The sequence below is a fragment of the Salmo salar genome, chromosome 17, assembly GCF_965601325.2.
Source record: "Salmo salar chromosome 17, fSalSal1, whole genome shotgun sequence".
Lineage (NCBI taxonomy): Eukaryota > Metazoa > Chordata > Actinopteri > Salmoniformes > Salmonidae > Salmo > Salmo salar.
The window spans coordinates 85,956,604-85,966,090 of NC_138307.1; the positions used below are offsets into that span (position 1 = coordinate 85,956,604).

Genomic DNA, 9,487 nt, shown 5'->3' on the forward strand with positions numbered 1-9,487 from the left:
TGTACACAGTTACTAATGGTGAGCACCAATAAGGATGTGAACAAGTCACATTGTGATATTGGTTCATCGTTGCTGTTACCCTACACTATTATGAAAGAGAGCAAACATGACTGTTCCTGGAGGAACAAAACCATCTCATAGGCCTTCAACGTAGCATACTTAACGGCCTGCTGATGGGCCATCAACAAGCTTCCCATTGCTTTCAAACTGGTTCAGAGGTTCAACTGGATAAAACCAACAAATTATAGTCCCACTAAGAGCAAACCAACAACCATTAGCTTTGGTTCCAACAAACCCAGACCCATCGGAAAATCCCAACCCCATGACCCAACTAGCAATTTGGATCAGTCTGTTGTTATCACAATGGCATGCATAAAAAAGGGGCATTTTCTTACAGTTTGTTTGCTATAGTGAAATCAAGGTTTGATTATTTGTTCCATAGTATTTTTTTCCATTTGGTTTGGTTGTTTTCACATTGTGAAAAAATGGTTTAACAAACTACAATACTTAATGAAAACCATATGTGTGTATCAGACGTCACACTACTTGCTTAGTGAGTACCAGTTCTTCCTGACTTGGCTCACACTTGGAGCCTGTTGGACGTACTACCAAATTCTTTAAAACAACATTGGAGGCGGCTTATGTTAGAGAAATGAACATTCAATTCTCTGGCAGTAGCTCTGGTGGAGTCAGCATGCCAATTGCACACTCCCTCAAAACATGAGACATCTGTAGCATTGTGTTGTGTGACAAAACTACACATTTTAGAGTGGCCTTTTATTGTCCCCAGCAGAAGGTGCACCTGTGTAATGATCTTTAATCAGCTTCTTGATATGACACACCTGTCAGGTGGATGGATATCTTGGCAAATGAGAAATGCTCACCAACAGGGATGTAAACACATTTGTGCACAACATTTGAGAGAAATAACATTTCTGAGATGTTTTATTTCAGCTCATGAAACATGGGACCAACACTTTACATGCTGCGTTTACTCACTGAGTGTACAAAACATTAAGGACACTGTCTTTCCATGACATAAACTGACAGGTGAATCCAGGTGAAAGCTATGATCCCTTACTGATGTCACTTACTACATCCACTTCAATCAGTGTAGATGAAAGGGAGGAGACAGGTTAAAGAAGGATTTATGACTCGAGAGAATTGAGACATGGATTGCATATGTGTGCCATTCAAAGGGTGAATGGAAAAAACAAAAGATTTAAGTGTCTTTGAACGGGGTTTGGTAGTAGGTGAGAGGCTCACCGGTTTGTGTCAAGAATTGCAACGTTGCTGGGTTTTTCATGCTCAACAGTTTCCAATGTGTATTAAGGTTAAACCATCATGTATTGGTTCTCTCATTGTGTCTGTGAGTAGGCTATCCATGAACTATCCATTAACAATTATGTTTGTTGAAATAAAGTTATGCCGACAGAAAATTCCCAGTTGTCCTAATGGGAAATCAGCATGCAGTTGTCTGGACTTCATAAAATCGATATGACATTGATATCAGTTTGAAAAAAATGCAACTGACATCGATATAGAGTTTCCATATCGGTGCCCATCACTAAGAGCTACACAGATACTGTATGTGTATTATGTATACTGTACAGCCATAGCTGTCATTAATCATTGTACTATGTCTTTCTACTCATACAGCCTGAGTAAGCCCATATTCAGGAGCAGAGTACAGAACATCGTCTCTCCAGAAAGGTGTGTATCAGTATTTTACTGTCCCATCATTCACCATTTGGCTGGCAACCCAAACTCCATGCTCCTGGCCAAACTCTACGCCACGCCCATGGGCGTTAGTTTCTTCACCGCAATGAATCTGGCTCTGAGTACATCAGCAACAATTTCTAGAACAAAACAATTAGTGGAATTTAAATGTAGTTTTTTTTATCCACATGGATGAAAATCTCTTGCACATTTAACTGCCAACCCAGACCAAACCCCTTCCCCTCCCCGAACACAAGGACACAGACAAACAGTTAAATATTCCACCAGACCAGCCATCAAACCGCAGACTCCAATCTCAAGCAGACAAAATCCATTTATCAACAAACAACATGCAAAAAAAAAAACTCTAGATCACCGCTATTCTACACACAGAGACACATACAAAGCTCTTCCTCACCTTGCATTTGGCAAATCTGGCCATAACACCATCCTCTTAATTTCTGTTTATAAGCAAAAACTCAAACAGGATGTACCAGCGATACGGAAGTTGTCCATAGCAAACAGTAAGTTTCAGGACTGTTTTGCACTGATTGGATTATGCATCGACAACGTCGTCCCCACAGTGACCGTACGTACATATCCTAAACAACAGTCATGGATTAAAGGCAACATCTGCAGTAAGCTAAAGGCTAGAGCTACCGCTTTCAAAGAGTGGGACACTAATCCGTAAATCTCACAAAGCCCTCAGACGAACCATCAAACAGGCAAAGCATCAATACAGGATTAAGATTGAATCGTACTACACCGGCTCTGTTGCTCGTCAGATGTGTCAGGGCTTGGAAACTATTACGGATTACAAAGGGAAACCCAGACGCAAGCTGCACCAGTGACGCGAGCCTAACAACCAAGCTAAATGCCTTCTATGCTCGCTTCGAGGCAAGCAACACTGAACCATGAATGAGAGCACCAGCTGTTACGGACAACTGTGTGATTACACTCTCCATAGCCAATGTGAGTAAGACCTTTAAACAGGTTAACATTCACAAGGCTGCAGGACCGGGATGGATAACCACGACATGTACTCAGAGCATGCGCTGACCAGCTGGCAAGTATCTTCACTGACATTTTCAACCTCTCCATATTTATGTGTTCCCTGATGTGGAAGAGCCTGGAGGTCACTGTTAAGATCCTCTTTTTCCACAATGACTTTGACTTTGACTTTGGTTGCCATTTACTTCAAATTCCTTTTTCATGTTACACTTCGTCAATCTTGGAAAGATACATACATTTTGTGGCGACAGGTAGTGGTTAGAGCGTTGGGCCAGTAACCGAAAATGTTGCTAGATCTAATCCCTGAGCTGACAATGTAAAGTTTAGTCATTCTGCCCCTGAACAAGGCAGTTCCTAGGCTGTTCCTAGGCTGTTATTGTAAATAACAATTTGTTCTTAACTGACTTGCCCAGTTAAATAAAGGTTAAATAAAAAAATAAAAAAAATTGTCTTATGTGACATTAGATAGTGTGACAGCCATTTGCTCTGATCTGTCTATTCTGTCGAGATACATAATACAAATGTTGAGTTACGTAGAGTACCAGTTTGGACACACCTACTCATTCCAGGATTTTTCTTTATTTTTACTATTTTCTACATTGTAGAATAATAGTGAAGACATCACAACTATGAAATAACACATATGGAATCAGTTAAGAACAAATGATTATTTACAAGGACATCCTACTCCTTCTTCCCCGTCAGGGAATTGAACCCCGGTCTCCTGTCCGCACTACACAGGGTTTCTTTAGCTAAATAGCCCAGTACTGTACTGCCGACCGTCACGTTGTACAGCGCCACATTTTCCGTTCCATCCTAACAGAAACCCAGAGGTTTTTTCATTTTTCATGGAATAGAAAACACCGTAATATTAATCAAATGAATTACTAATTCAAAAGTTACCAACCCCAAGTCAGTCCTCCACAAACATTTCATCGTTTAATCGTCAAATGATTATAAATGACGTGGCACACGCCGTAGTGTAGACTTTTTGTCTTCCACCAAAACCAATACCAAACCAATCAGGTGGTTGTTTTCGAAGCTTTGGACGTCATTGAACACATGTTTACGATAAAGCGATACAAGCATCGGCACACTGCTTCAAAATAAACTGCTTAGCGATTTCGATGCAGGTGTAACGGTCGTCGTATGAAAGGGACCAAGTCGCAGTGGGTTGAGTGCTCATGTTAACTTTACAAACCTCAATCACTCTAACTTAAAGGGTCTTAACGTAACTATATCTCACAGCCTCTGGAGAACACACCACTACCTAATTACCAACCCCCCAAATCAGTTCTCCACAAACCTCATGTTTACATCCAAGGGTGAAACCACGTGGATTAAAAAACTACACGGAAATTATACAAATGTTATTATCGCAACCACCCTTATACATTTTTTTTAAAAGCAACCTAGATTAGACTGGGTTGACTGGAACGAACTACAAAAATCTCTGAAACTGGAAACACTTATCTCCCTCACTGGCTTTAAGCACCAGCTGTCAGAGCAGCTCACAGATCACTGAACCTGTACATAGCCCATCTATAATTTAGCCCAAACAACTACCCCTTCCCCTACTGTAATTATTTATTTTATTTATTTTATTTTGCTCCTTTGCACCCAATTATTTATATTTCTACTTTGCACTTTCTTCTACTACAAATCTACCATTCCAGTGTTTTACTTGCTATATTGTATTTACTTTGCCACCATGGCCTTTTTTGCCTTTACCTCCCTTATCTCACCTCATTTTCTCACATTGTATATAGACTTATTTTCCTACTGTATTATTGACTGTATGTTTGTTTTACTCCATGTGTAACTCTGTGTTGTTGTATGTTGTCGAACTGCTTTGCTTTATCTTGGCCAGGTCGCAATTGTAAATGAGAACTTGTTCTCAACTTGCCTACCTGGTTAAATAAAGGTGAAACAAAATAAAATAAAAAAAATGAACTACTATCCTATTATAGCATTTTTTAATGAATTATTATCCAAAGAAAGAATAAAAAGGTTCTCCACAGCCCAAAAAAGGTTTCCCTTACAGTGAAGTTAAAACCCCTTTTTGGTACTAGCACCTTTTTATGAGAGAACAATAACATCAGCCCATATCTTCATTAACTAATGAATTACGTTTTCTTCTCCCAGGCTATTGTACAAGCAGCCCAGTGTCTTGGTGGGGTGATTAGTGGTTTTATCTTATGTTAGTTACTTATCATTGTTAACTTCCACATCAGCGTGTAGCCTAGTATACCACACACCTTTTCAAGGACCTTTATTTGCAAAACTATTGAGATCATAATCAGTACAACACATTCCAGCTTGATCTGTATATCTGTAAACATTGAGATCATAATCAGTACCACACAGTCAGGCTTGATCTGTATATCTGTAAACATTGAGATCATAATCAGTACAACACAGTCAGGCTTGATCTTGTTCTGTTTCTTTAGTCGTACTGATGTGGTGGCAGTCACCCCATGGTTGGCACCCATCGTCTGGGAAGGAACCTTTGACCCTGACCTTGTCGACATAATCTACAAGTCCATGAACCTCACCATAGCAACCACAGTGTTTGACGTTGGAAAGTGAGTAGCCTACAACTTTTCCCAAATATTCAAAAGGGAAGTTAAACTATCATTATTTTTACAACATTGAAACTACAGTGAGTGTACAAACATTATGAACACGTGCTTTCTCCATAACAGATTGACTAGGTGATCCAGGTGAAAGCTATGATCCCTTATTGATGTCACTTGTTAAATCCACTTCAATCAGTGTAGAGGAAGGGGAGGAGACAGGTTAAAGAAGGATTGTTAAGCCTCGACACAATTGAGACATGGATTGTGTATGTGTGCCATTCCGATGGTGAATGGGCAAGACAACAAAAAAACCACTCAGTGTATGAGAACATAACCAGCTAATGTCACATGGCAGGTAATACAATATCATGATGTCATGATTCACAGCTTGGCTAAGATTTGAGGTGGCTGGTGGTGGCCAAAGGTGGCTCGTGGTGGCCCAAGGTTGCGGGTGGTGGCCCAAGGTGGCTGGTGGTGGCCCAACTCTCTATTAAGTACCCTTTATGTTGATATTTCCTATATTTTGTCAGTTACCTGTGTGTCTTTAAATTCTGACAGATACGTCCACTTTCTCCAAGATTTCCTGGAGACAGCAGAGAAGCACTTCATGGTCGACTTCAACGTGCGCTACTACGTTTTCACTGATCGTCCCGATGATGTTCCATCAGTGAACCTGTCCCAGGGGAGACATTTGAGTGTGATCCAGGTCCCAGGTTCAAACCGCTGGCAGGAGATATCAGCCCGGAGGATGGAGAATATTCAGACAGCCATCGAACGTCAGATCAGCAGGGAGGCCGACTACATCTTCTGTCTGGACGTGGACAGCAAGTTCCACGCTCGCTGGGGGGCCGAGTCTCTGGGCAGGCTGGTTGCTGTGATTCACCCATGGTTTTACCAGGCGACACGTGACCTCTTCACATATGAACGGCGCCCAGCCTCGACAGCCTACATCCCAATGGATGAGGGAGACTACTACTACGCCGGGGCTGTGTTCGGAGGGTCCGTGGAGGATGTGTACACACTAACGTCACATTGGGTATACAGATGTCTGGCGCCATTCATTTTCTGTTGGTGAAATACATACCCTTTGTTTTATACCCTGATGAAGACAGGGCTCCTAGAGTGTGCGGCTCTCCTTTATTTTCATGAAATATATACTCTAACATAAAACTACCATTTTTAATGTACTATATATATCAGTCACTGTTGTAGTTTAGGGATAATAACATTCTTCATTTATAGGAAAATATATATATTTTATAACCTCATTCATCCTGTATTCTGTAGACTAACTATTGTGTATGTTGATTATTGGGAAAAATCTCAAATGTTTTTTTTAAAAATACGATTATGTGTATTTTTCTTGAAATAAATATTTAACCGCTTTCAGAATGTTTGTGTTATTTCACTACTTGTTATATTTTCTATAGCCTAACTAAAAACAACATCTCCCCTGTTACAACGATATGCGGTGTATGAGTAACAAACCAGTGGTTTAGTGGAGAAATAGGGAATGTTAAATGGATTCCATCTATAGATTTGTACATCAGACAAGACACAGTGGTGGACTGAATTTCCATTAAGAAAAACTTCAGCATAATGTCAAAGTGGACCTGGCATTCCTGTCCAGAAACAACCCCTAACCACAATACATATACTGTAAACTGTAAGAAAACACAGAAAAATACCCTTTTAAAAAGGTAATATGGAGGATTCACTTCCTTGTGTAAAAACATCCTGCCAATGTCAAGGCAAAAGGGAAAATCCTTCAATTCAAGTCATACCATCTAATCAATGTTATGTGAGGGATAATCAACCAGGGGCTATGGGTTCAATGGAAAATAATGAACAACGTGGAAGGTGCCTTCCGTGACCCGCTTGAGGATTAGATTTAACAATGTAAAAACACAATACAACCACAGATGTATAAAATCCATTTAAAATGATTGAAGATGACAAGTTAAAATTGAAAATACATAAAAACAAATTATATACACCAAATTATAATATGAAAACAAATAGTTTCATTAATACTACATTGAACAGAAAATATCAACTCAACATGCAACAATTTAAAAGATTTTACTGAGTTAGTTCTTATAAGGAAACCAGTCAATGTAAATTCATTCATCAGGCCCTTATCTATGGATTCAACATGACTGCAAATACAGATATGCATCTGTTGGTCAAAGATAACTTTAAAAAAGGTATGGGTGTGGATCAGAAAACTAGTCCGTATCTGGTGTAACCATCATTTGCCACAAACATCTCCTTCACCTAGAGTTGATCAGGCTGTTGATTGTGGCAGGTGGAATGCTGTTTTTTGGGGGGGTTTGTTTTTTTCACCTTTATTTAACCAGGTAGGCCAGTTGAGAACAAGTTCTCATTTACAACTGTAACCTGGCCAAGTTAAAGCAAAGCAGTGTGACAAAAACAACAACACAGTTACACATGGGATAAACAAAAGTACTGTCAATAACAAAATAGAAAAATCTATATACAGTGTGTGCAAATGGAGTAAGGAGGTAAAGCAATAAATGGGCCATAGTAAGTAAACTTTTAGTACAATAGCTGTGTGTTTGTGCGCATAGTGCAGTTTAGTGCAGATGTATTGGAGGAGCTGTTTAATCTCACTCAATCCTACAGAGTTCTCCTGTCCTCTGAGGACTTCCGTGTAGCTGCGTTGGTCCTTGTGGAGTGGACAGGGGCCAGGTCTGGGCCAGGGGGGCTTCCTCTCTGGTCTGGTAGAGGTGGTGGTCTGCTGCAGGGTAATAGGCTGGGCCCGGTCCAGTCTGGCTAAGCTGATGGAGGTGATGATACTCTGGTGGTGGGTGGGGACTGTGGGGTGCGCTGGGTCTGGTTGGGGGTCTCTGGGTGATCCTCTGTCCAGTGCGTCATGGGGTGTTTGTCTACCAAGTACCACGTCCTTTAGAGACTTGGTAAATATCCCAACTGTCTGCTTCCTCAGGTGGGAGTGGTCATGCAGGTGCTCTCGGGTGACTGTTGGGTGGTGAGCAATGTGCACGTTCGGGAGTAGGCCACACCCTCTGGTGATGTCAGCGTTGACTTTCTGAATGGTACGGGGATGAAAGTCTTTGCGGGGCAGCAGAGTGGAGATGGTGATGTGGGAGTTGGGGAACCACTCAGAGGCCCTCTCTGCTACTCTGTTGACCAGGCTGCCTACTCTCTCCTTCTCCTCTCGCAGGTTGTTGGTGCAAGTGTGATTAATAATGTGGCCTGGTGTGCCAAAGTCAGGCTGGGACAGGATGTGGAGTGCATCCTGCGTTTTTGGGCACCATATTTTGGACACCTTGTGGTGGGGGAAGAGTTTCTCCTCTTGGATGAATTTCCCATTTGAGTCAAGGAGGATGGCCACCTCAGTGGGTTTTACCAGAGTAGTTGGTTTACGGTCTGGGGCTGGGCTACACAGGGCTTGTGTTTAAGGAGGGGTGTGTGGGGGTGTGTCAGGGGGGGCCAGAGAGCTTCTCTCTGTAGTAGGTGTCCCCATGTGAGCCTCCTTCTTGACTGGGGTGTGTGTAAAGGGTGGTCGGTATGGGATGGTTGTGGGTAAAGGTAAAGGCTGCACTATCTCTCTCCTCATGGTGGCCTTTACCTCCTCCAGAGCTGTGGTAAGGCTCTCTCCTCATGGTGGCCTTCACCTCCTCAAGTGCTGTGGTAAGGCTCTCTCCTCATGGTGGCCTTTACCTCCTCAAGTGCTGTGGTAAGGCTCTCTCCTCATGGTGGCCTTTACCTCCTCAAGAGCTGTGGTAAGGCTCTCTCCTCATGGTGGCCTTCACCTCCTCAAGCGCTGTGGTAAGGCTCTCTCCTCATGGTGGCCTTTACCTCCTCAAGCGCTGTGGTAAGGCTCTCTCCTCATGGTGGCCTTTACCTCCTCAAGCGCTGTGGTAAGGCTCTCTCCTCATGGTGGCCTTTACCTCCTCAAGTGCTGTGGTAAGGCTCTCTCCTCATGGTGGCCTTTACCTCCTCAAGCGCTGTGGTAAGGCTCTCTCCTCATGGTGGCCTTTACCTCCTCAAGCGCTGTGGTAAGGCTCTCTCCTCATGGTGGCCTTTACCTCCTCAAGCGCTGTGGTAAGGCTCTCTCCTCATGGTGGCCTTTACCTCCTCAAGAGCTGTGGTAAGGCTCTCTCCTCATGGTGGCCTTTACCTCCTCAAGCGCT

The 9,487-nt window shown here is 42.4% G+C and overlaps 1 long non-coding RNA gene across 1 annotated transcript; it reads left to right on the top strand.

Moving 5' to 3' along the window:
• Positions 1–539: 539 nt before the first annotated feature.
• On the top strand, positions 540–5,307 carry LOC123743797 (uncharacterized). The gene is made up of 3 exons (XR_014381257.1): positions 540–1,713; positions 4,876–4,908; positions 5,181–5,307. It is a non-coding gene; the product is annotated as an uncharacterized LOC123743797 (long non-coding RNA).
• The last annotated feature ends 4,180 nt before the right edge of the window (positions 5,308–9,487 follow it).